Raw genomic sequence first — 25434 nt, 5'->3', positions numbered from 1 at the left:
CAAAATACTTGCTCATATTACGAAGTAACTGGCAGAGCTAAGACTATCATCCACACTTCCTGCCAGTTGCCCACACCTTGACCCATCTGGGGATGCCACGACAATTGGAAGCTAAGGGGGCAGGGCCCACATGCCCACCAGGGTCTACGGGTCTTTTGGTGATTTGGTTCTTTCCAGCCTCATCTAACCCACACCCTCTTCTCCATCCACACCCCATCTGGCTGTTCCTTCTTTTCTTCCTGGAGGGCTCTGAGATGCTTTGCGATGTTCCCCAACACCCCGCCCTCTCCCCTTACTGCCCAACCCCTGGTGTCCCTTCTCCCACCTAGATGTTCCTGAAGTACCATTCCCCACATTCTACTGACACTGGGATGCAGACATGTGTCCCCTCAAGCCTGCAAGGCAACAGCTCTGGCTGTCCCTGTGTCCCCGTAACTTAAAGGGCCATGGTCAGATGGCCCATCACCTTCGGAACTAAGGAGTGTGCTCTGGCAAGTCAGCAGTTAAACAAGCAAAAACCAAACCAACAACAGACTGCAGGGCTCATCCCAAACTGACTCAGCCAGGAATAGGAAGGGTTTGTGTGCACTTTGTAAAAGCTCTGCCTGTCAGGGTAATTTTCTTCCCCACCAAGCATCCAAATGTCACACCCACTGATGGGAAGAACACCCAGATATCTGTTGGCTAGCTAATGGGCTTAGGAAGCAAGGGTGTGAACTCAAGATTACCCATGCATTACAAATGCAAAGAGATGACAAACCCGAACCCACAACTCACACTGCTTTTTATCTGCGTTTCCTGGCAGCAGGAGGGGAGCAAAGAGATATCTGAAAGAAGTCTTTTATTTTTTAACCATCCAGGAATCCATTCCTGACCGTGAACCTGGCATCAAATAAATCGTGATACCAACAGCAATGCAGCACGGAAAGCAAAGAGAACAATTGTAACTCGCAGTAATCATTAAAAATGTAAAATAATGCTTCTACATCCCATAAAACAGTTACAAATGCCCAGGGCATCTGAATTCTCTGGGGAAACCTACGGTGCTCTAAAAAGACACATAATGCACCAAAAAATACCACTCTACGGTTATGTAAATTTCACCTGAAACTAATATGCTAGCTAAAACAACCATCAACTGCATTTTGCTCACCTTCTTAGAACTTAATTAGCCCCAGGGGGCCGTCTGGATGCCCTTCTGCTTCTCACACAAGGTCCAAGGAGGCTCACGGTAAGGAATGGAGCGAGTTTTCCTATCCCTCCCCGATGCTTTCCCCTGGAGCCAGCACAGGCATTCAGAACAAGCTGCTGACTAGAGAGGTTGGCCTTCAAGAGTTGCCGAAGGCTTACAACACATGTCTGTGTTATGTTTAAGGGTGTTCCTCCCAGAAAAAAAGCACTTAAAAATATTTTCCAATATTCCTTTTTTTCTTCTGTTTATTCAATGTCTCAAAAGCAGCCACACCTGCTCAGTGTCAGCTGAGAGACCCCAGGATGGAGGTAAGTCCAGCCGGTCAGCCTCAGCTGACCCGCAGGACCCTGAAAGGCCACGTCGGGTCAGGAAAATCAGTCCCAGCTTTAGAAGCAACTGCAAAGGAATAAAAAGCATAAATCAGAACTTTGCCTTGTAGTTAAGTGGAGGAAAAATGCAGAGCAGAACAGTATTTAGGAAAGTCAGGAGTAGGCATTACCCAGGCAACCTCATAAAAAGGTCAATGACATACAGGATTCTTCACGCATGACTTAAAAGTTGATTGATAAGAAATTGCTTATTTGAGGTTCTTAGGGTTCCCTCTTTAAGATTAAATAGAACTAAAAAGTATTTATCATTTGTAAGGACAAAGGTCTTTGTCACAAACACTTGAGGTTTTTAGAAAAGATTTTTTGAACATTCTAAGGCCTTATACAGGTAATATCGTTCGTCCAATGCCTACCTAGGTTCTCCATTTCTTTGTTAGTGGGACCAGCTAAAATAAACCCCAGTCTTAACCATTTCAATTATCACAAAGTTCTAATTAGTAAAATCCATGGAGTGCTGGGGTTCCCGGCAGCCCAGTCACCTGCCTGCACCATTTCTATCCACTGCTAACTATACAAGCAACAATACAAAATAAGAAATTAGAAAGTTTATATAAGCAGATGTGGGCAGGAAACCATGAGACTAACAGTTAAATTAGTATTCACTTTACGCATTTGTAATTTCTGATATAGACTTATACACTGAGCTTGTTCACTCTGAATTCAACCACGAAGGTTGACTCAGACTAGGCAACACCATATACCTTGTTAATCATATCCTTCCATTTCTCCCAAACCTCACTCACCCTCTCTTAGAAAGAAATAATTTTAAAATATAAGAATATTATTTTACTGGACACATATTTAACTCTAATCCTCTACTATCAGAATTCTAGAGACAGGGGTGGGGGTGGGGAGTAAAAAGCACAGAGGAAGCCTTAGGGGACAAATTTCATCGCAGACATGACGTGCATTCCAAAGAGAAACAGGCTTTACTGCTCAGAGGATGAGATTTATTATTGCAAATATACATAAGCACAGAATTTTTTCTTCAGGTTGCCCTGGCCAGATAGGTCAGTTGGTTGGAGCATCATCCCTAAACACTAAGTTGTGTGCAGGTTCAATCCCTGGTCATGAATGCATGTATAAGTGGAACAACAAATCGATGTTTCTCTCCCTCTCTCACTCTCTTATGCTTTCTCTCTAAAATCAATAAATAGCTCTGGCCAGGTAGCTCAGTTGTTTGGAGCATCGTACCCTGCACCAAAGGGTTGTGGGTTCGATTCTCAGTTAGGACACATACCTAGATTGTGGGTTCAATCCCTGATCAGGGAACGTATGGGGGGCAACCGATGAATGTTTCTCTCTCACATATCTCTCTCTCTCTGTCTTTCTGTGTGTGTGTGTCTCTCTCTCAAATCAATAAAAATATATCCTTAGGTGAGGATTAAAAAATAAAATAAATTTTTTTAAAATTAAAAAAAACAACTTCATGTCATACACATCATCTCCTTACCTCCCACATAGCTTTTTTTGAACGAATGCTCTCATCTGCTCTGGTTTCCTTTTACCCAAGCAAGAAAGGGTGGAGACCACACCTTCCTTTCAGGTGCCCATGTCTGTCCCCTCACCCCTTGGTCCTTCACAGCTGGCTTGTTCCCCTTGAGAAAAGACTTCAAGTCCCTGATGACTCCATGGGTCCAAGGTCCAGTCTGGTGTTTGTGTCTTGGCCAAATGCGACCCAAGCCCCACTCCATTTAGGTTTTGCTTCAGGACATCACTTTTCTCTCTCTACCTTTTCTTAAGGATGTGGAAAGAAAGAGATCTTTAAGGTTAACTAAGAAAGAAAAAGGATCAATGTCCTATTTTCCTACCAGTGTGTTTATACACCTCACTTCTTCAATCCAAAATAAGAAAAATGAAGCCAGGTGAGGGATTGGCCGATTCCAGGCAAATGGTCCAGATTACAGTGAGTGCCTGTGTCTTCCTATGTCCACACCTCCTGCTCTGTTTTCAATGCTGACCTTACTCCTCCTACCACCTCTGGAGTCCCTGCCAGCATCCTTCCCCAAGCCTCAGCAGTGCCTAGGTAATGTTACAACCTGTGCTCTGCTTTTTCATACTCCCGCTCTTTCTGCACTTGCTCCCCAGAGGGGCTGGTACAAAGCAGACTCAAATGATTAGCTAGCCTTCTAGAATTTAATGAACTAACACATACATAATATTTTAAAAAGCACCTGACATCTTGCAAGGGAGCCACACACAACCATGACCATTATTAACCTTCACTGTGACCTCCCAAGATAGGTATTGCCGGTCTCATCTTAAATGAGGGCATTTACTCATGATCAGAAAGCTGATAAATACGTCACAGAGTAGGGACATGGCCCTCAGCCTACTAAGTGACCACAATGCCTGCTGTTTCCACCCCACAAGGAATGAATCTCTAGTGGTGAAACCATGGACACTGCAGGCCCCCAGGGTGAGATCACATTGGTGTCCCCTGGTGTGCTGTATCAGAAGGAAGGGCTCAGGTGGGCAGAGACCGATTCCCCAAGCATGACCGGGGTGAGCAGCCTGGCATGTTCCACCCACCTGTGAACTGCAGAATCCTACCTCATTCAGTCTCAAGGTTTTCCCAACTTTAAAATGGAAACAATTTACTTGGGACGTGGTAAGCTCCCAAAACCTAGATATGTTCATGGCAAAAGCTAAAACCTCTTGACAAGACTCCAGAGAGGGACCCTTAAGTAGAGAAGGCAGAAACCTGTTGATGTGAGTCACTCCCAACACTGGAAATGAAGACTTCACAGGACAGGCTAGAGATTAACAATGTTTTTTAAAAACTTACTACCAGATGCCCTGGCCGGTGTGGCTCAGCGGTTGAGCGTCCACCCAGAAACCAAGAGGTCATCAGTTCGATTCCTGGTCAGAGCACATGCCCAGGTTGTGGGCTCCATCCCTGGTGGGAGGTATGCAGCAGGCAGCCAATCAATGATGTTCCTCTCTAATCAATGTTTCTATCTCTCTATCCCACTCCCTTCCACTCTAAAAATCAATAAAAACATATTAAAAAACAAAAACAAAAAAACCACCACTTACTACCAGAGCTGAAAATATTACTAATGGTCTGGTTAAAAACTCTGAATGAACTCTGGGCTGTCTAATTTTTAATCTTTAAAACAGTCCTGAAAACTCATCCATTTCCATTATATATTACAAACCCATAATTAGGCCTTCTTCCTTTCTGGCTTGTCCTACATTTGAAAAGCATTCACCATTCTACTAAAGCAACTTCCCTCAGAATAACCACATCATTCTGTACTTGCACAATTATGTCATGGACATAATCACTGCCATCATGATTTCAGCAGCTATTTGTTGCACTACAATTTCCAGATAAAATTTTGGTGTGCAAACAACACAGCCACAGGAAGATAATTACTCACAACTCTACCATGAATATAGCACAGAGAAAATGAAATTAAAATGCTAACATTTTTAGTATTTCATTTTAATATCATGTTCATCTTTATATACAGAAATTAATGACTAGAGACATTTATTGTTAGCATATTTTGTTTCTGATAGCTTCTTCTTCTTCTTCTCTTCCTCCTCCTCCTCCTCCTTCCTCTCTTTCTCCTCCTCCCCCTCCTCCCCCCCGCCATTTTCTCCCTCTTCTCCTGCTACAGTAACTACTTCTGCAAAGTCTGAAAACCCACTGTAGCTCAGCTGGCTCAGCTGAGTGGCTCAGTTGATTGGAGTGCAAGGATTTGATTCCCATTCAGGGTACATACCTAGGTTGTAGGTTCGATTTTCTGTTAGAACATGTATAGGAGGCAACAGATTGATATTTCTCTCTCACATCCATGTTTCTCCTACTGCCCCCCACCCCCTATTCCTCTCTCTAAAAATTAATAAGCACATCCTTGGGTGAGGATAAAAAAAAAAAGAAAGAAAAAGAAAACTCGCTGTATTGTAATGCACTGGCATGCCAATGCTACCACTGATCAGATTTGGGATTTCCATCGGGTTCACCCTTGGCAGCATAATCTTGAGCAAGCTCCTAAACTTCTCTGTGCCTCAGTTTGCTCATCCAAAATCTGGGGACAAAAACAGAACCTACTCTTGAATTATCCTGAGAATTAAATTGAGTAACTTAGAGCTTCACAAATGCTCTGGATTTAGTTACTGCCAAGTCCACATCAGCAATTACCTCTTCAACTTATAAATTCAATTCAAAGATATTCAATATTTAAAATTTTACTCAGTTGTGGATCAGTGGTTGAGCATTGACCTATGAACCAGGAGGTCACGGTTCAATTCACAGTCATGGCACATGCCTGGGTTGCAGGTTTGATCCCTAGCGTGGGACATGCAAAAGGCAGCCGATCAATGATTCTCTCTCATCATTTATATTTCTATCTCTCTTTTCCTCTCCCTTCCTCTCTGAAATCAATAAAAATATATATTTTTAAGTCATTTATGAACATCAGTCCACACATTCTCTGCAGGCATAAGAGTTCTTTCTCCAAAACCCAAAGAAAGTGGATTTGTTCTCTGAGAAAATGGAACAGGCCAGCATGCAAGGTAGCAGATTCTAATTGGTACTAATTACTAAAGGCTTTTTGAGGCTGACAGAATGAGATCATATTAGTAAACAAATCTCATGAAAGGAAAATTAGAGCCATTGCACTCCCAAGTATTTTCCAAATCTACCTTAATAAGCAGTTTCATTCTGTTGGTTCACAATCATCCCACATACCATACTATGTGAATTTTGTCTGATTAATTTCAGAAATATTAGAACTAATTTTTAGCTTTTACCACTGTGTTACCCATTTGGTCTCTGAATATATATTTGGTTCCTGCAAACCTACCCCCAACATCTTACATAAAACCAAAGGCAAAACTCAGGGTAATTTGCCCTAATCCAATCCCCTTGCTGCCACTGTCTCAGAGCATTAACTGACTGAAGAGAAGAATCAATCAAGATAGACAATAAGTCTTTTGAATAGTAGGCAAATATAAGCTAAGCCAATGGTGGTAACCAATATATTACACTTCTAACTAACTGAAGGTACAAGAATCCTCTACCAAGATGTTGGGCCTCCCCAAGAGAAAATAAAAGTTCCTGATGATACAGTCCTTAACCAACCAGTAGCATGAAGATACCATAGCCAAATAGTTCCTGCAAACCTACCCCCAACATCTTACATAAAACCAAAGGCAAAACTCAGGGTAATTTGCCCTAATCCAATCCCCTTGCTGCCACTGTCTCAGAGCATTAACTGACTGAAGAGAAGAATCAATCAAGATAGACAATAAGTCTTTTGAATAGTAGGCAAATATAAGCTAAGCCAATGGTGGTAACCAATATATTACACTTCTAACTAACTGAAGGTACAAGAATCCTCTACCAAGATGTTGGGCCTCCCCAAGAGAAAATAAAAGTTCCTGATGATACAGTCCTTAACCAACCAGTAGCATGAAGATACCATAGCCAAATAGTGTGGAATATTAAAAAAGTGGAAGATCACTGTAGTCTCTACAGAGATTAAGAACTAGTTACACTCATAGAAGCATGAACAGACTGAACCTCAGAGGGAAGGCAGGGGAAGGTGGATGGGAAGAGATCAACCAATGAACTTGTATGCATATATGTATAACCCGTGGACATGGACAGTGGGGTGGTGAGGGCCTGGGTGCAGGGAAGGATGGGAGCAGGCTGGAAGAGATTAATGAAGGGAAAAGGAGAACCTATGTAATGCTTTCAACAACGAAAAGATTTTTAAAAAGAGTTTAAAAGATATATCTCAACATTCTGAATAAAATGCAATAATATTTTTTAAAAAGAACTAGTTAGAGATATAACAATTCATGACAACATTTACTGGTAAAAAATGTATGTGTGTGTATATATATATACACATACATATATATATATATATATATATATATATATATACACATACATATATATATATATATATATATATATATATATACATATATATATATATATATATCAGGTACCTGGAATGCAAAGATGCAGAGAGGCCCTAGCTGGTTTGGCTCAGTGGATAGAGCGTCAACCTGCGGACTGAAGGGTCCCAGGTTCGATTCCAGCCCGGGGCACATGCCCAGGTTGCGGGCTCAATTCCCCGTAGGAGGTGTGCAGGAGGCAGCCGATCAATGATTCTCTCTCATTGATGTTTCTATTTCTCTCTCCCTCTCCCTTCCTCTCTGAGATCAATAAAAATATATTAAAAAAAAACAATCAAAGATGCACAGGGCAGGCACAGCCCTCAAAGGACACACATCTACCACAGGTCAGCAGCTGGCCATCCCCAGGACGTACACTAATATCTGTGAGATGCAGGAGGCAGCCTAGGTCAGTGGTCGGCAAACTGTGGCTCACGAGTCACATGCGGCTTTTTGGCCCCTTGAGTGTAGCTCTTCCACAAAATACCACGGCCGGGGCGAGTCTATTTTGAAGAAGTGGCATTAGAAGTTTAGTTTAAAAAATTTGGCTCTCAAAAGAAATTTCAATCGTTGTACTGTTGATATTTGGCTCTGTTGACTAATGAGTTTGCCGAACACTGGCCTAGGTCATTGTCAGCTGCAATCATCTAGGATTCAGATAGGATATGAGTAGGGTATTAACGGAAGAGTTAGGATTTAAACAGAAGGATAGAGGAGGAAAGAGAAGGCAGGCATCCTAAAGGAGGCAAGAAGGGGAAGGCAGGCTTGCCTGCAGCACAGCTGGGGCTGTTGAGTTAGCAGACAGACCAGATGAGCAGAGGGTCTTCCAATCAGATTCCAATATCCCAGGCAAGGTTCAGAATGGAACATTTTTCACGCATGGTCTGTAAAACATTTTAAATATTTTAAATCTAGGAAAAATCATAACTAAGTTGGGGATAATAAATATGCACTAAGCCACACCAGAACATGAAGTCACATATCACTCTTAGTTTTCATTAAACGCGTGTCCTCTGCTCCAGAAATTAGACATTTTTCTTTTCGGCCTATGTCCTTCCACAGCCAGCTCCCTAAAGGCTCTCTCCCCCACTTGGCAACGTGGTTCAACCTCAGACTCATAATGACCATCTGGATGGGATTACTCTCGAAGGCACAGCTCTGATCCGTCTACTAAATGCCATTTCCAAACTGAACTTTTGATTTCTCTCAAATCTGGCCTTTTCGATGCAATTTTATATTTGTTACCATTATCCATGCAGTACTTCAGACTTGAAAACCTGTTTACCTCCCACCTCTCATTTAATCAGTCTTTAAAATTCTGCTAATTTTGTCTCTAAAATGTGTCTTTCACTCATGTATCCTTCCCATTCCCGTCGCCCTCCCCTGGGGTCCAGGTCTTCACCATATCTTCTCTGGACCTGGGCTGGTCTCCCCACATATGTCCTTTCCTGCTCCAATCCATATCTCCTGCTGCCAAATTAAGTTTCAGGATATACAGCTTCATATCCACATCCTTCCCATCCCCCAAACCACCAATGGCTTTCTGCCAAACAAATCCAAAACCCGTGTTCCCACCAACATTTCTCATCTTTTTCCTATTAGTCTGGCTCACAGCTCTATGACCCAGTCACAGTGCATTATTTGTTGTCCAGAAGACAAGATCCACCCTCCCCTACCACCTTGGTACTGCAGGAACGCCACTCCACCTGCCCACATGTCCAGATTAGTGCCTACCCTTCGAGGACATCATCAAATGCTACTTCTTCTATAAAGCCATTCTGAAACCTCTAACAAGGAGTAATCTTTCCCTCTCTAAACTCCAATAGCACTTCATCCAGAACCACCTGGCATTTGAGTTCCTTGTGTACCTGTATTCCTACTCCTACAGGGGTAACCTCCTAAAGGAGCATCTCTGTATGAAAATAATCAAACCAATGTTCTAAGTAAGTTAGTACTTTCTTATGGAGGAGACATTATGCCAAGAGTTATGAAGACATAAGAGTATCAGCTGATAGCTGCTTTGGAAAATTATGTTCAACCCATGCAAAAGAAATAAGCCCAGGTAATAAAATTAATAACTTTGTTTAATCATCATATACAGATGTTAGCTAAAGTCATCAAAATACAGGACATCTCAGAGAAAGTGAGTCTCCTTAACAGAAGGAAAAATCTGAGGTAGCATACCACAGTGGCTTCTCGCACAAACTCTCAAGCCATTCAGGCTGGGTTCTAATCTCAGCTCTGACACTTACTCTCTTTGTGACCTTGGGTAAGTCAGTTAGTCTCCCCAGGCTTCAATTTCTTATAAATAAATTAAAATAGAGATATTGATAAGACTGTGAGAATTATACACATACTGTATGCAAAACACTTAGAGCAGTGGTTCTCAACCTTTCTAATGCCGCGACCCTTTAATACAGTTCCTCATGTGGTGGTGACCCCCAACCATAAAATTTTTTTCGTTGCTACTTCATAACTGTAATTTTACTACTGTTATGAATCGTAATGTAAATATCTGTGTTTTCCGATGGTCTGTCGCGACCCACAGGTTGAGAACCGCTGCTGTAGAGCCACTGAATCAAACACAAAGCTTTTAGCTATTGAGGGCTGGCCCACAAACAGCCATTGTTTGCCATAAACAACCCCACTGTTGTCATCCAGATGGGTGCCAAATGAAGCCCATTGACTTACCCATTTTGGTCAGTGGCTCTGCATAGACACACCACAAATGCAATTAATTGCTGCAAAAGAAATCTAGAACTATGCACTGAATTGAGTCTGATAAGCAAGGTTTTATGTTCAGCTTTTTAAAGGACACTAATCCACAGCATTCAGTAGCACTAAGCATATATGGGTCCGTTTCAAAGGCCATCACATCATACAGTGATTTATTTATTAGTGGTGTGAGAAACAGCTGTGACTGGAGGGTACCAACATCTGTCATTTTTCCTCAAAATTTTTAGAACACAAACATAAATTGCCACAAATATCTCAACTTGAACTTGCATTGTAGGTACATATTCATACACAGTAAAATGAAAACTGCTAGGACACTTGATGCTTTATTATTTTTTACTAAAATTACTTATAGGAGAAAAACCAAGATGGCGGCATAGGTAAACACCTAAACTGCTGCCTCGCACAACAATTTCAAAACTACAACTAAAGGACAGAACGGACACCATCCAGAACCACAGGAAAGCAGGCTGAGTGAAAATTCTACAACTAGAAGGAAGGAGAAAAGTTCACAGAGAATTGGAGGTACGGCAAAGGGTCTTTGTGCGCGCAGAGAGGAAGGGCGGCTGAGAGCCTGGCTGACTTCCTCTGGCGGAAGGGGGAAGGAAGCCTCCGACCGCACTGAACCCCAGTTCTGACTGCACTGAACCCCAGTTCCGGGCGAACCCCCGGGGACCCACGCTCTTACGGGGGGAGTCTGGACTCTCGGGCGGAGACTCGAGCTGGGAAAGGCAGAAGTCTGAAGGCGCACGCGGGCCAGTGCGCACAAAGGCTGCGGAGGTTGCCATAGGCTTTCCCTAGTGGAAGGGAGTCAGAGGATCCTGACTTCACTGAGCCCCAGTTCTGACTGCAGTGAACCCCGGTTCCAGGCGAGCCCCTGGGGACCCACGCTCTTGTGGGGGGAGTCTGGACTCTCGGGCGGAGACTCGGGAGCCGGGGAAGGCGGAGGACTGAAAGTGCGCCCGCGCCGGTGCGCACAAGGGCTGCGGAGGTTGCCGCGGGCTTTCCCTGGTGGAGGGGAGTCAGAGGCTCCTGACGGCACTGTGCCCCAGTTCTGACTGCAGTGAACCCCGGTTCCAGGCGAGCCCCTGGGGACCCACGCTCTTGTGGGGGGAGTCTGGACTCTCAGGCGGAGACTCGAGCTGGGGAAGGCGGAGGACTGAAAGCGCACGTGCGCGCAGGGGCGGGGCTGACAGGAAGCCAAGACTGAGGCTCCACCCCATCCAAGCTGAGCACAGAGGCTATTGCAATTTGGCAAGTCTAATCCTATAGGGCTGTCTCCAGCACCGGGCTTCTTCCAGCATAGACACAGCTGATCCTTACAGCCAACTGACCCGGAGGTCAATTCTTCCCAGTGATACCAACAACAATCAAGACTTAATTACAACAAGGCTGTACACACAGTCCACAAAGGGGTGCACCAAGAGTGTCCACCTCAGGTTAACTGGGGAAGCAGACCTACTGGGCCATATTGGAAACCTAGCACAAATATCTACCTTACCAACTCAGGGAATCAGTGAAAATGCGGGGTCAAAGAATCAGATCACAAACGAAAGAAATGGAGGAAAACAAACGACTGGATATAGAATTCAAAACCACCGTTATAAGACTTTTTAAGAATATCCTAGAAAAGGCCGATAAATATAACGAGACCCTCGAAGATATGAAAAAGGACCAACTAGAAATTAAACATACACTGACTGAAATAAAAAATATTATACAGAGACCCAGAAACAGAATAGAGGAACACAAGAATCAAGTCAAAGAATTGAAATACAAAGAAGCAAAAAACACTCAACCGAAAAAGCAAAAAGCAAAAAAAAAAAAATCCAAAAAGTTGAAGATAATGTAAGAAGACTCTGGACAACTTCAAGCATACCAACATCAGAATTATGGGGGTGCCAGAAGAAGAGAGAGAGCAAGATACTGAAAACCTATTTGAAGAAATAATGACCGAAAACTTCCCCCACCTGGTGAAAGAAATAGACTTACAAGTCCAGGAAGCGCACAGAACCCCAAACAAAAGGAATCCAAAGAGGACCACACCAAGACACATCATAATTAAAATGCCAAGAGCAAAAGACAAAGAGAGAATATTAAAAGCAGCAAGAGAAAAACAGTTAGTTACCTACCAGGGAGCACCCATACGACTGTCAGCTGATTTCTCAACAGAAACTATGCAGGCCAGACGGGAGTGGCAAGAAATTTTCAATGTGATGAATAGCAAGAACCTACAACCAAGATTACTCTACCCAGCAAAGCTATCATTCAGAATTGAAGGGAAGATAAAGAGCTTCACAGATAAGAAAAAGCTAAAGGAGTTCATCACCACCAAACCAGTATTATATGAAATGCTGAAAGGTATTCTTAAAGAAGAGGAAGAAGAAAAAAGTAAAGAGAAAAATTATGAACAACAAATACATATCTATCAACAAGCGAACCTAAAAATCAAGTGAATTAAAAACCTGAGGAGCAGAATAATCTGGTGAATATAATAGAATCAGGGGCATAGAAAGGGAGTGGACTGATAATTCTCAGGGGGAAAGGGGTATGGGGGGTTCATGAAGAGAATGGACAAAAATCATACACCTATGGATGAGGACAGTGGGGGGGGGGAGGTAAGGGCAGAAGGTGGGGTGGGAAAGGGGTGGAGGGGAGCTATGGGGGGAAAAAGGAGAAATAATTGTAATAATCTGAATAAAGATTTATTTAAAAAAAAAAAGGGGGGGGGCCCTAACCGGCTTGGCTCAGTGGATAGAGCATTGGCCTGCGGACTGATGGGTCCCAGGTTCAATTCCGGTCAAGGGCATGTACCTTGGTTGCAGGCACATCCCCAGTAGGGGGTGTTCAGGAGGCAGCTGATGGATGTTGCTCTCTCATAGATGTTTCTAACTCTCTATCCCTCTCTCTTCCTCTCTGTAAAAAATCAATAAAAATATATTAAAAAAAATAATAAAAATAAAAAATAAAATTACTTATAGTTCATTACTGACATGTCAGAATGATTAAAGTGGTAGAATAACAACTTCACGTTTATCATCATCTCATTTTCTGATAAAAATAGAAATTATAAGAATTATGGCAATAAGACTAATGCTACACAGAAACAAACAAAAAATCTGTCTCTTTTTCCAAGGTTGGAATTTCTGTTTTTATTCACTAGTTGGAATACCAACATGGCTGCTTCAGCAAGGTATCTTCATTCCAAGTGTGAGAGGTTAGACAAGATAGACTGACTGCCAAAATAAACACCCCAAAATCTCATTGGACTAAGGCAGTGGTCGGCAAACTGCGGCTGGCGAGCCACATTCGGCTTGCGAGCCGCGGTTTGCCGCTCTGTTGACTAATGAGTTTGCCAACCACTGACCAAGACTCTCGATTCCAATAATTACAGGCTGTTGTTGTTCCTTGTGATTAAGCCCCTAGCCCAGTGGTTGGCAAACTCATTAGTCAACAGAGCGGCAAACCGTGGCTCGCGAGCCGCATGTGGCTCGCCAGCCGCAGTTTGCCGACCACTGGACTAAGGCATAATGGTTTGCCTTAATCTCTTCTTCATACTGCATTCCAGAGCAGCTTCGTAAGGGAGGCTCTGCTCCACACTGTCATTCAGGACCTAGGTTCCTTCCATCTTGTGGCTCCATCATACCCTAGGACTTCAGCATTCACCCTGGCAGCTGGCCAGCAGACCAGAAAGAGCAAGTATGGAAATGGCACCCCATTCCTAACTGCCTCTCATTTTTACATACATCCTATCCTGTCAGTCAGAACCAGTCCTGTGGTCCATCTAGATACAGAAAGTAGTCTATACAGTGGTTGTCAACTAGGGGTCATTTTGACTGCTGGGGACATTTGGCAATGTCTGGAGACATCTTTGCTTGCATTTGGTGGGTAGAAAAGTCCAGGGATGCTATATCCCACAGTGGGCAAGACAGTTTCCCTACAACAAAAAATTATCTGGCCCCAGATGTCAATAATGTTGAAATTTGGTAAGCATCTAGCCAGTCACCACAATCACACAACAATGCTCAGGTCTACCACTATTTTCCACTAACATACGCTCAAATTGATCCCAACAAATCTACATTATCTATAGTTTGTTTATTCATTTGCTTCTGTTCTTCCATTCATTCATCCAAACTCCTAAACAAAACAAGGTCCCTAAGGTCAAAGAATTCACAATGGAGCCGTGGTGCAACCATATTCAGAATTATCATACACAGGCATAAGTGGGATTAAAAAGAACGAAAGGAAAGTTAATTCTGTCTGAGAGGGTTGGGGGAGGACCCATAGGGCAGGTGAAATGAGAGGGAAATCTTGATGAATATATTTACAACTTCCATCAAGATATTGTGGGGGTTGTGATTTGGGGTTTTTTGTGTGTGAGGGGGAGGGGGTTTAGTGAGGGGGAGACTCGGGGAAAGGGAACTGCATGAACAAAGCAAAGACAATATGAAAGGATATGAGTTATTCCACTTTCTGACATGGGGGAAAATAGTAACTGGGATAGGAGGGAATTTTTGTTGAAACTTGTTTTAATGCTGTATTCACAAACATTTTCAGCTCCTAGCAGCTGATCGAATTTCTCACACCTATGTTCTGTAGAGTGGTCCCTCCAGAAACATTTCATACCACCACACTTTACAGACACTTGTTAGCATAGGGCAAAGCTCAGATAATAACCAGAAATCTCACTGCAAATTTCCCAAAAAATATTCCACCACCAACTCTTTCAAACAACACAGCCTCAAAGTCACATCAAATCAATTCGGTGGTTCACCAAAACCATCCACCTTGGTTCCCAAAGATAGGACAGTTTAGAAGTCAAACCTCTTAAATTATGTTACACTGAACCTGTTTAAGTTTTCACCTCTTCCAATGCTTAATCCCAGTCGTGAATGTGGGTCCCAGGATGAGGTTAAGAGTATGGACTGCCAGACTCTGGCATATCCCGGCTCTGGCATAAACTCACCTAAGTTCCTAAGTTTCTAGGCTCAGCTACCTCCCAGATAACAGGCTTAAAGTACTTAGCACTATACCTAAAGCATATAATATCTAAATACTATTATCCTTGCTCTATAGTTAGATCCCCCAACCCCAAAATTGTTATAAATTGTGGAATCTAATATAGTTTAGGAAAGAAAATATCTGATCAACTTCCATGTCATTTTGTAGAACATTAAGAACAATTGCAATTTGCTTTGGGCAAGATGTTTTTAATTCCAAAGCCAACATCACAGTGTAAGGCAACAGTTGTTCTTGATTTTGAAGCTAAAATTAAATTTTAAAACTGCCATACTGTCTCCCTCTCTCTCTCTCTCACTCTCTTTCTACTTGTCTTATTTTAACTGTGATCAGCTTTGGGAAAACAAAGTGTATTGAGCTGTTAAGTACTATAGATTATATTGAACACACCAGTCACCTAGTACTAAAAAGCCTCATAAAAGGAAGAAATTTGTTTCTTTACAAGTCAGAATCTCAAAGGAGAAGTTAAAATGAGGGAGTGGACTGCAGAATCCAGAGGGGAGCCAGCGTGTTCAGAACCGCTTCCTCCAATGGTGGAGCAAGAATTCCAGATTGCAGTCCACCAGTCATTTATTTCTAAGATTTTAGTCTAAGTGACACCCCATTCACCTGTACCGAAAGCAGTAACAGAATCTAATAGTCCTGCCCTTTGCAATAAGTCAGAGGTAAGGAATTAGATGAAAGCTGAGGCAAGTAGAACCAGGCTGAATCCCGCTTAGACTTCACAACTGATAGTTACAGACCTCCTAATTTACAAGGAATTCTCAAAGTTATTCTAAGGAGCATGTTAAAGAGAGGTTTGCTGTATCTACAGACAGGTTCCACAAATAAGGTGAAATAAGTCTGAGGTAAAATCCGACATGTTCTTTTTAACTTCTTAGTGAAGACATTTTTCTGTAAATGAGCTTCTTATTGGGAAGTATGACCACCAAGGGATGCAATTCTCAAATACTTTATTTATTATTTTGTCATAAATCCAAGGTGTGTGAAGGATTAATTTCTGATAGACCTGATTCCAATGTTGGAAAAAAGAAGTGAACTACTGACTCTGCAAAGAAACATTAATTCTTTGAATTGATGTTTTTCATTTTGTGTACAGAAATAAAAGTAAGTTATTAAATGAATTCTGTTTGCCTAAAAGATTCCCCTTTTTCTTAGACGAAGTAATAGACCATGAAGAACTCTGGCTTATCGAGAACATAAATGAACATATCTTGGCAGACATAATGATTACAGGGAAATTTGACGGAAGGGGTGACGTAGATGTCTAGCAATTGCCTTCAGGTGCTCTGTGGATGGGATTCACAGAACTGGCGACCAGCCAGCTCATGACTGTTGCTGGCAATAGGCTGCAGGTCCAGTCCGCACCAACCTAACACCCCCAGATAGCCAGTTACACTTCCAAGGAAGAAACAACACAAAGGGTTATTGTTTGAGACATCAGTTAAACACTAGAAAAATGGTGGTTTATCTAAGGGTCTTATCAGTTGCCATTGAGGGGGTGGAATAAACTTTTCTCTGCCCTCCAGGTTCTTCTGGATGGTCTAATAATCAAATAGACATGAGACAAGATTAGCAAGAGGAAATAACCAAAAACAGAAAGTCAGAGACACTCCCCCCAACCCCCCACGCAGGAGAGGTTCAGAGGCAGAAAGAGACAGAAAGGTATGTAAGACATCCTGAGCTAGGGATGAGGTCATGCACTTTGGGGGAGCTTCAAAAGGTCATTGCAGGATAAGAGCAGATGTTTAGTAAATAAAAGTTGCCCTGCCACATAGGTGGGTCAAAAAATAATCTCTTACTATGGCCAAGGTCCCTAATTTAAGTTCTTCTAGGTAGTAAAAGGGGAGGGCAGAAGTTTTTTGAGCCTGAAGCTAAAATTGTCATTAGTTCAAAACAATCCACCACAAAACGTCCCAATACACCATCAATCTCAGGAGTTAGAGATTCAGAGAGAAGGAATACCAGCAAATTGGAGCCAGGGCTTCAGACATCTCCACTCAGTAGTACAGCACAGGCCTGGTTCCCTTCCCAGCCCCTCATGGCACGAACAGACTCACTAGGAAATCTCTCCCGTCTCTCTGGGAGGAAAGCCCTGGGCACTGTGTTCACAAGCACTCCCATCACAGTCCACACTACGCTCACGTTCATAACATGGGCACATTCCAGAAGCATCCTAGCTGCAAAAGGAAAAGGCAACTTGTCTGCTAGCATCATGTGGTTCCACCAAGAAGAAAAAAAAAATAGTCAAGGGGAGCACAGGCTCATATATAAATCCACTCCAGACATCAGTGCACCGAGGAACCCAGAGCAGAGATCTAGGTTCATGCGTTTTCAAATTAGCTCCCAAACGGCCCAGACGGAAATCCTACAAGCAGCAACCCAGACGGAACTAAAACCCCGCTCTCCAAGTTATTTCTGAAGAATTGATTACACCATTCCTTCAACAAGTGCCTGCAGTGTACCAAATCCTGTGCCACTCAACCCTACCAAGCACAGCAATACCACTGTTGAAGTGTAATTTCTTAAAGATCCCATTAACTTTACATTTAACTTATATTGTCTAGCTTTCTTGCCTTTATTAAACAGCTATCTTCCTTAAAATAATAATAATCCCATTCCAAAAAGCAGATTCATAAATTAGGGGATTGACAAAGCCACACTGCCTCCACCTGTCTATCCTGCCCGTTCTCTCCTGCCCCTTCTCTGAAGGTGGCTGTTAGGTCTAACGATGTAAAACATCCACAAAGCCTGACTCAGGATTCCAAGCAATCACAGGACAAGGCAGGACCCTTAAGTAGAGTGAGCAAACTACCCTGGGTCTCTTGGGATTGTTCTGGTTTTAAAATGGAAAGTCTCTCCACCCAGGTATCCTCTTAGTGCTGGACAAACTGAGTCCAGACCCTAGGAAAGGGAGGTCCCTTGCATATAAGGTCCTTGTTTTGCTGGGGAGGAGTGAAGCCACAGGAGAAAAAAGGTGGTGTCCTTTGGCTGTGGGCTGTCTCAGAACCAGCTCTCTCGGGCTTCCTCCCGAGAAAGCCTATCATTTTCAACTCTGGGCCATTTAAACAAAGCTTTACAAAGGCTCTCATGACAATGACACAAAAGAAATTCCTCATAAATGCCAAAGGCTGTAGTTATTTGGATGTGGTTTTTTATCTCCGTGGCTAGTTTAAGAGCTTCTTCCGTTTAGACCAAGACTGTTCATCCTGAGATTTCCAGCACAATGACTGGTGGATGGCAGACGCTGAATAAAATGGACTTCAATCACATTTCCATTTATGTAGCACTTGTGATGTATAAGGCAACGCTTTATGTGAATGACTCACTCTTACAATAAGTCAACGAGGTTGATTGTCTCCCATTTTACAGATGAAGAAACAAAGGTTCAGTCAGACCATATTCACTCAAGGTCATTATGGCAGAGCTCACATTTGAACCCAAACTCCTCTCGCTTGAAAATGTTTTTAGAAGCCCTGGCCTGGCAGTTCGGTTACAGCATCATCCCAGTGAATGCATAAATAAATAGAACAACAAATATATATATATATATATATATATATATATATATATATATATATATCTCCCCCTCTCTCTCTTTCTCATTCTCTCTCTGTCTCTCTCTCTCCCTTTCTCTCTGTAAAACTCAGCGTAATGTTTTTAACTACTCAACTGAATTTGAATCAAGTAACGTGGGCATATATGGCAAGGGAATCAAGAATTGAGAGAGAAAAGTATCAGATTCATTTCTTTTATTCTCTGCTTTTTTACCTTTGCCATTGCCTGAAAAGCAGAAAATCAAATTAATTATGAGTTAAGTTCACATGTTAAGTTACAGCAAGGCAGATATTTTAGTTAGAATTGTGCAGAATTATGCCTGGCAAACAGTAGGCACTCAATATTTAAGTAAATTTAATAAAAACAATTGTATACCTAAATCATTGATGTTCGGTGTTTCCAATGCTATTTTATCCACCCCCACAGGTGAAAAGATGTATTCTGAAGCATCCGCGTGGAGCAGTAATGGATCGACAGATACTTACCACAGTTAAAAATGGCTTTCTACCTGCATGATTGAATTAGCTGGTACCACATGAAGTGACAGTAATCCTTATGTCTCAGGCAACAAAGGGGCAAATTCTCTCAACAAAGTACAGAGCTCTATCCAGTGCTCTCCAACCACTTTTAATCTCATATTAACCTGTAAGGAAGCAATTTGCAAACCTACTCCACAGCAATACAACTGCAAAAGAATATCACACTAAATACTTTGTTTGGGGACATTTATCTTAGTTCCATTCACTATTTGTCAAGCTGAGAACATTTTAATGTTAATGTATTCCTGGCCATTTTCTCCAAGCAGTAGAGTACATTCCCTCTTTCATAATAATACTATCCATAATGATCAAGCATTCCACATGTTAAAGATGATCTTCTAGCCCTGGCAGGTTTGACTCGGTGGATACAGTGTCCTGGCCTGCAGACTGAAGGGTCCCAGGTTCCATTCCCACTCGAGGCACATGCCCGGGTAGCCATCTCGAGCCCCAGTAGGTGTCGTGCAGGAGGCAGCCGATCAATGATTCTCTCTCATCATTGATGTTTCTCTCTCTCTCTCTCCCTCTCCCTTCCTCTCTGAAATCAATAAATATATGTATTTTTTAAAAAAGATCTTCTATCAGGTGGGTGATATTCGAAAGAAGTGAAGTAAAACAGATGTCTGTCACAAAGGCACTTATGGCCACAAGTTAATTAGGAAGATATGTTAGCCAGTTGTAGGCAACTGTTACCCACTGGTGTCAAACCCAAGCAGCACAGTCTGCTCCTTGAGATTGTGGGTGACCAGGTGGGGTGCAAAGTTCTAATACTGCTTGCTTTATGTCACCAAGAGAGTGTTTTTGTTTCGTTGTTGCTTTGGAAGAAGCTGGCTAATTGAAGTTGAAAAACAGACTGTCAATAACAATTCATTTTGTTAAAATGATGATCCTCATAGAGACCATTCTCCTTCCAACCACTGGTATGCAGGCTGTAGCCTGGCAGCTCTAATTTGACTCAATTTTTAATCATTATTAATGCAAGTAGGCAAAGCTCTTAAAAATAAGTCTCTCTTAAAAGTTCCTTTAAATCTACAAGACCAAAAGTATATATAATTCCTTTATCACAGTAGGTCAAAATCATTTCTGTATTGTGAATGATTATTTACTGAGCCCTTACTTTGTACAAACATGGGAGGGGGGAGGGGGGAGGAGAAGAGGTACAAATAGGGTCAAACCTTATCAAGTCTTTATCTTTAAGGATTTTGCAAAGGAAGTGAGATCCTGCTGGTCCTGGTCTCTACATCTACCAGCTCAAAAGGGATGTGTAACCCTCACCCTCTCCCCCCACTCAGCAATGACTGGAAGAGTCCTGTTCTCTAGGACTCTGGTGATGTGTGGCTTGATGATAAAAGACATCCTGAGATATCTTTTCAATACACGTCCCTTTAGCTTGAGTGGGTTTCTGTTCTTTGCAACTAAACGGAAACAAAAAGACACGTCAATCTTAGGTGATGATACAAGACAATATATGATAAGTGCCCTCTGTAAAATGAATTAGTCAATGTTGAATGAAATGAAAGATGGAGGCAACTTTGCCAAAGAACTTTGGAGTGAAGGACTGGTAAGTTCCGAAGTGATAGAGTTAACTTTTTCAGATGAGTTAAGAGTGGAATCCACCTTTAAAGATGGGGTATAGGGAGAAGACACCATAGGCCACAGAATGTTCCAAAATTAAGAAAGAGGCTATGCACAGTGTTTTTGAGAAACAGTGGGTTAACTATCCTAGCTAATGGAGTGGTTTAAAATCAGGTAGAGCAAAAGTCAAGGTTAGAATACCTTTTAAGAAAAGAATATGAGCTTCTCCCCCCTCCCACAAACAACAACAAAAACCATAAGCCACTGAAGGTTATTACACAAGGGAACAAACAATTAAACAGCGTGCCATTGTAAGGGTTTTTTGTAATATGAATTGGTAGTGGGAAGCCAGGAGGTGAGGGTACCTGCTGTAATAGCCCAGAGAGAAACAAGATTCTCAGTCAGGATGGGGCAGTGGGGATGGAAATTAAGGGAAAGGTGGGAACTGTCACTAGGGAGGGACAGCTAACCCATTCATAAACAGAATATCAATATAATAACAATGCTCCCTATTTCCACAGTGTCTATCTGTCAAAGCTTTTACCAAAATCTCATCAATTCGTACAGAAGTTCAGTGAAGAGTGTATCCAGTGTGATTATTTGAATTTATAAATGGGAACTAAGCCAGAAAAGTCACATTTCCTGGTAGGTAGGAGCAAGATGGGAGGAGCAGAAAGTAGTGAAGAGCAGAAAGAGAAATAAGCACAGAATAGGGCATCTGTGATTCCACTTTATCCTGACGACTTTGACCGACTTTGTCCCAAGGTGGCACATCTGCATTTGCCCCACATCTGGCCTAGTCATTTTGATCCCTTTTTTTTGCATGAAGGTCTGACATCCCAGGAAGTCCCAGTGATGTTAGAATAACTTTTATCATGCAGGACATTTGCAATGAGTTTAATCTATGCAAGAATTAACAAATCAATTGGTGAATAAGGAGTCTTTTCCCACTCATCCCCTCCACTCCCAGCACAGCACAAGCAGTCTGCCTCCTTCCCCCCCTCCAGATCCACAAGGAATGTCCTCTCAGCCTCAAGCAACCATACAGGGTCAGGCCAGGAAATCCCTGGCTGAGAAGCACTCAAAGGAAATGCAAGTCGCATATACACAACTTGAGGCCTTCCTCTTTAAATCTGACAATGACTAAGTCAAGCAGAAGTAGAAAATCCTTTAAAACAAGTGCTTATTTTATCCAAATTGTGACTTCTATCATTAAAGCCGACCCTGGAATACCCAGCGCAGCTCCAGAAGCCGTGAAGGAAGGAGCAGAAAACCTAAGCCTTCCTCCCTTCAGGCTGTGACCTTGGCCCGGGCAGCGCTAGGAACCACATTCATTCCACAAGTGTCCACCTGGCCGGCTTCATTAGGAAATTAAAGTGGTGGGAAGTCAGAGGCCAAACAAAATATAGAAATGTGTTTTGGAGCTTCCCAAATATATTCCAAGATTAGTCCCTCAGGGCTTAATTTTCCCTCTCAGTCTATCCTCGCTCTCAGCCCAATCCTGCACTGGTTCTTGGAGGTCAAGGATATATCTGGTTCCCCTACTGGCTGCTCATCTCCCACTTCAGAAGCGTTTTGGGTGCAACCGTCAGTTACTCAAGGGACACTGGGTCAGGGGGCAGCCTCTGTGTTCTCAGGCCAACACTCATGTCCTCCTGTCACTGTGACTTGAGGACTAACGGTCAGCTCACTCTGTCATCCGTCTGTAGAGAACTGCCTTTATAAGATGACTTCATCGAGTTGATTGAATCAGAAGCAATACTATTCTATTCAATTCCATGCTTTTGCTAAAAGTACTCATTAAATCCTAAAAATTCTAATCCATGCATGTATTTATCACAACATGAACCAAGATATTTGAGTGACCAGCACTTCCCACAGCCAAATCTCTCTACAAGCCACCAACTGCTTGATCCAGAGCTCTTTGCAATGCCCGTTTCACCCAACTGTTTGTAGGGAGAGTGCAGCAAGAAAGGCCTTAAAACTTACCATCACAGTCACCATGGTTGCTGATGGAAATACGCATGCACCAGATCTCTCTAAGTGTCTTATTAGTCCTGTGACCAAAAAAGCTCTCATCCAAATTGCGCTTTCTAAACATCAAAGTGACAAGAGTGTGATCCAAGGCTACCTACCCTACATACACCCTTGCCTGTTCTAGGCCCCATCTGTTGCCCTAGTCTTTGCTGGATGAGGCCACCCCCTGGTTGATGCTAGGCCCTTTGCCACTTTTTCTACCCTGAGCTGTTCCAAACAAACTCAGGAAGTCTTAGACAAGTGGCAGATGGCGAGAGAGAGAAAGTCTGTAGGTAACACCTCTTGGTTACATAATGCTAAGCACCGAACCTCCTAGAATCAACCAGCCTTGGAAATATCTCCTGGCCTAGCACTTCAGAATAAATGCAGAAAGAGAGAAAATTATAATTTTTCACTTGATGACCAGTGTACAGTCATATTAGATTAGGGCGGAACTAGATTAAGATACATATCACTCATTCACTCATTCATTCATTCAACTGATTCTTGTGTAATGCCCAGTACCTACAAAGCATTAAGCTAGGCCCAGTAGGTATACACTTTATAAACTTGTCTAGGCCACATCACTTGTGGAAGCTATTAGTGCTGCTCCCTACATCCCGTTCTCCCTTTTCAGTACAAGAAATATTGAATTGTGGCTAAATGGGGTCACAGCACTAGTCCTGGCAGAGGCAATGTAAGTCACTTCTGGGTCAGATCATGTCATGAAAACAAGATCCTCTAGCTTCCTTTCCAATGCTGCGGGGATCTTGCAAGCACCCGAGATCACACCTCCATCGATTTGGGTCCCTGAGTGACTACAATGAGCAGCACCTACCTGCTGACCACACTGGACACACACCATAGGAAAGAAACTAGACTCAGTACTCAGCCACTGAGATGTGGAGGTTATTTGTTACTGCAGAATAACCTAACCTATCTTGCTGATACATTACTATTTTAAAAAGAGAGGAACCTGCAAAGTGCGCCCCCCTTCTGTTTTCTAAATCAGATTATTCAGAAAAGCAGACTTTGTTTCAAAATTCAAGTGCAGCAGGGACTGAATAAAACCTTGAAATGAGGAGGGTGCCGACAGGATGGACACATTCAAACAACCCTGAAAGAGTAAGGAATGAAAACAGAATGACCTTTCAACAACAGTGAAATCTAACTATTCGTGAGATTCAGCTGAAGAGTTTAAAGGCTATGAAGAAAAGGTCACCTTCTAACAACAGGCCCAGTCACTTACAAAGTAGTGAGCGCCCCAATGAAAGAGGCATTCAAGTAAAGGCTGAATGGCCATATGCCCCCTCCTCAGAAGTCCAATACTATTCTTACTCTCTTTCTCACTAGCTACCATTGACCTTAACAAGAATCTGGTCATCATTTCTCTATTACCCGGTGGCTCATTTTTATGTCACCACACCACACCCCCACTCCTTGGCCCTTATCACAAGGCCCATTATTTATTAGGTGCTTGATAAACATCTGCTGAGTGAATTAAATGAATGCTGAAGAAAGAGCTCTGGAGGCAAAGGTTGGTCTAATAACCCCTAGGGCTGCCCCTACCTAAACCTAAACACACTACTGCAGACATCTGGGGGCGGGGGAGCCTCCACCTAAAAAAGTAAAAATAAAACAAAAATTGAACAGCAACACAACACTTTATTGTGATTTATTACTACACACAATTTAAAGCCACAGTGAAACCTAACACTGCACTATGTTCATCTTTGTTCCTGGACGTACATTTACGTGTGCAGGTAGCTGTTTTCTCATGCGGAATTGTGTGTGTGAGGTATTTATTTTTTCTATTAAACACACACACACACACACACACACACCACACCCTTTGTTTCTATTGCATTGTTACATTCCCTATTACCACCATCATGTGGTTTTTCTTCTTGCAGGAACACAGCACACACCCTGCATTATTGCTGACATAAAAACTGTCAAAATACCTCTATCCTAACAGCATTACAAATCTGATCTTTCTAACACCTTGGCCTTTGTTTCAGCTGGGACTGGGTAACTCACCTACTTCTCCCAGTGATTCCTGCATGCTTAGAGTAGAAGGATAAATGCCAGTGTCACTATATTTTTTTTAAAGTCACCTCTCAAGACAAAACTACCCTGGAGGTGAAGGACAAATCTTTCAAGTTATTTTATTTTTTTAAGTGTTTGGAGGGATGTGGGGGGGGAGAATGGTGAAGAGAGAATCTGCCACAGATACTGTGCTACTGCCACTGCTGCAGAGCAAGCAAGAACACCAGTAACCAGTAGCCTTTAGTCCTAAGCAACCCCTCCTTCCTATAAGACAAACCCCAAGTCCATGTCCATAACCATGCTTATCCCCTGCTACTTGTGCAGGACGCCGGGACTCTGCCCTCTAGGAGAAAATGCCAATGCCAAGGTGTCCTAATGCGACTGAAGGTTACGTTTTCATTGAGCTCTTTCAAGATAACCCCAGATCTGGTTAGGGTGC

General features: G+C 42.5%; 1 protein-coding gene across 4 annotated transcripts in view; it reads right to left on the bottom strand.

Annotated features, from left to right (window-relative positions):
• RNF152 (ring finger protein 152) overlaps positions 1–25434 on the bottom strand; it is a 75168-nt gene that overhangs the window by 47428 nt on the left and 2306 nt on the right. Inside the window, exon 1 of one of the 4 annotated variants that reach the window (XM_080685900.1) lies at positions 1154–1254. The exons of the other annotated variants lie outside the window; for them this stretch is intronic. The gene's annotated coding sequence lies outside the window, so the exon portion shown is untranslated. Of the gene's footprint in view, positions 1–1153; positions 1255–25434 lie in introns of those variants that run through there. 4 annotated transcript variants of the gene reach the window in all.

This window comes from Plecotus auritus (genome assembly GCF_963455305.1).
Source record: "Plecotus auritus genome assembly, chromosome: 8".
Classification (NCBI taxonomy): Eukaryota; Metazoa; Chordata; class Mammalia; order Chiroptera; family Vespertilionidae; genus Plecotus; species Plecotus auritus.
The sequence above is the reverse complement of the archived record's forward strand: the minus strand, read 5'-3'. Positions and strand labels throughout refer to the sequence as shown.